The sequence below is a fragment of the Geospiza fortis genome, unplaced genomic scaffold (genome assembly GCF_000277835.1).
Source record: "Geospiza fortis unplaced genomic scaffold, GeoFor_1.0 C13761438, whole genome shotgun sequence".
NCBI classification, from domain to species: domain Eukaryota; kingdom Metazoa; phylum Chordata; class Aves; order Passeriformes; family Thraupidae; genus Geospiza; species Geospiza fortis.
The window spans coordinates 182-2,535 of NW_005057347.1; the positions used below are offsets into that span (position 1 = coordinate 182).

Below are 2,354 nucleotides of genomic sequence, written 5' to 3' on the forward strand. Positions count from 1 at the left end.
TTGCTGGTGGATACATCAGCCATGTGAGACTGGTGGAGGATTGCTCCGTAAACTCTAAACAGAAAGGATTGTCCAACTGGATTGTTTGCAATTAAGAAATTAACATACTGACACCTAAATATGTAAGATTTAAACAGGCATTAATATTGCATAAATTTGAGATAAAGCAGGAACTCAAACAAATTTCTCACAGTTGCACAGAATTTTGGACTATAGTGCATGGAGAGATTTTCTTGCTTAAGCATTCAGCTTCACACGCTGCTGCAGTTGCCTCTATTTTGATTAAGATGAGCCCATTTACACTAGAGTGACAGTTGAAAGTAAGAAAGGACTGCAGCCTTAGGGAAAGTTAAAAGCTGTATAACTGAATGATACGAGACATTGCCTATATAATATGCAAATCATAAATGAGCACAAAAAAAGTAACACATTGCACAATACTATAGCCTCACCCTTCCGGGGCGTTTCCTCTGGAATGAGCATTAATTCTCATGAGTGTCTCAATGGTGTGAAACAGATCTGCTTCTGTTACATGGGCAACACTCCTCTCATCCACCAACAAGATCTTTACCAACTGCATGGCAAATGCCACAGCCATGTAGTTCAAGCCATTCTCCATGGACTGTCAACATGAAAAAGACAGAGTTCAACCACAGATCTTACAGTGGAGTGAGTGCATCCCTCCTCCTTTAAAAGAGCATATTCTCTTTACCTGAGCCAAGTGAAGGTCATACTGCTGCATGTTAACAAGGTGATTGCGGATTAGCAGCTCCACAGCCTCCACGTTGTATTTGTACTCGTCTCTGCATTCAATCAGGCACCTGAAGAATTGGACTTCTTACAAAAAGTATACTTGAACAACACAGTTTAAGTGAAACAACTAAAATCTAGTACTTCAGAAACTGTGACATTCACTGTCATTCATTGCCCAGCTTCAAAAGAAGCCTCTTCTAGAGCATTCTCTAAGGTAATGCTGAAGTTCAGAACAGTCAAACTCAAGCATCTATTGCCCTGCACAACTGGTCACAAGAGCCCTTCAAGAGCTTCAGTTTATTCAGCATAAGAAGTCTCTCTTCCAAGGATGAATTGGCAGATCTGCCTAGCTGAAGCTTCTGCTGCAGGCATATGCCATGTCACATTGTTTGTGACAGCACAGAGATACTCTCTGCAAAATCAGGGGAAAAAAAAAGCCCACACCATGCTCTAAAGCTTAATTCCATTCAGGATTCCTATCATGTTTTGGGATGAACCAGCATTATCAGAAGATCTAGTTAATTTTGACAAAAAAAGCTGGTTACTTTTTGTCTGTCTAAATTGCAGCAAAGCAAAATATTAACAGGCAGAAAATCCAGAGTAATACAGGAATTCCCCAAAGATGGTCAAAGCTACATTAATGTTCTTGCTGCCTTGTAACTGACCTAGTGATTTGTTTGTTACACCATGGAGATCCATAGGCACGGCCATCCTGCAGAGCCTTCAGCACCAGCAGGTGACACTCACGGTAGCGAAGCAGGAGGTCAGCGTCAGCCCCACTGGTGGCATCCAGCAAGCCCTCTACAGCCTAGAATAGATGCAACCTGTTAGCAGAGGGAAAAACCAGTCCTCTTCCAAATCTTCTGCACATTACATCAGCAAGAGCTATCACCAGAAGACATGAAAAAAAAATCAATTTAATTGTGCTGACCTCTTGAAAAGAATGTGTGAGATTTTAGCAGCTACTGTGGCATCTATACATGCACTGTACACAGCTATGCTATCAGAAACAAACCTACAGGTCTCTCTATGCCCCACTAGCTTTGTATGCACACCAAATACCATGACAGACCCTGTTCCTCTGTGCTGCAGTCTCCCTAAGTCAATGCCTCCTCAAGCAATTCTGCATACAGCTCATGGAAAACTACCTGAGAAAATATTTACAGAACCTGCCAGAGGTAAGTGAGCAGCTTCCTTAGAGAAAGAGCTGCAACACTCAGAGATGCATCTGTGTTAGTCTACAACAAATGGAGAATGAGTTTTACATGGGCAACACAATTTATTTGGTCAAGTTCTAGTCAGGACTGGATCCTTTAATAGGTAAAAACACTAGCAGACAAGAAGGAAGAGTCTCCCTCCAGCTCTCAGCTACCTCTGATTTGGCACTGTTCTTGGATCCTCATGCAGACAGCTCAGTATCCTTACACTATTCTCAAGTGGATTTTTCTCTATGTCTGTCACTTGTTCTACACTACTACACAGGCACTGATGCCAGCTCAGATCACAGAGCTCACTGCAACACTTCCCACTGGTGCAGCCTACAAATTCTGGCTGGGATGGAGTTAATTTGCTTTATAGCAGCCCATATGGTGCTGTGCTTT

The 2,354-nt window shown here is 42.3% G+C and overlaps 1 long non-coding RNA gene across 1 annotated transcript; it reads right to left on the reverse strand.

Annotated features, from left to right (window-relative positions):
- Positions 1-271: 271 nt before the first annotated feature.
- On the reverse strand, positions 272-1,602 carry LOC115949385. The gene is made up of 3 exons (XR_004082868.1): positions 1,419-1,602; positions 713-821; positions 272-622 (listed from the first exon to the last, which is right to left on the reverse strand). It is a non-coding gene; the product is annotated as an uncharacterized LOC115949385 (long non-coding RNA).
- Between the last annotated feature and the right edge of the window lie 752 nt (positions 1,603-2,354).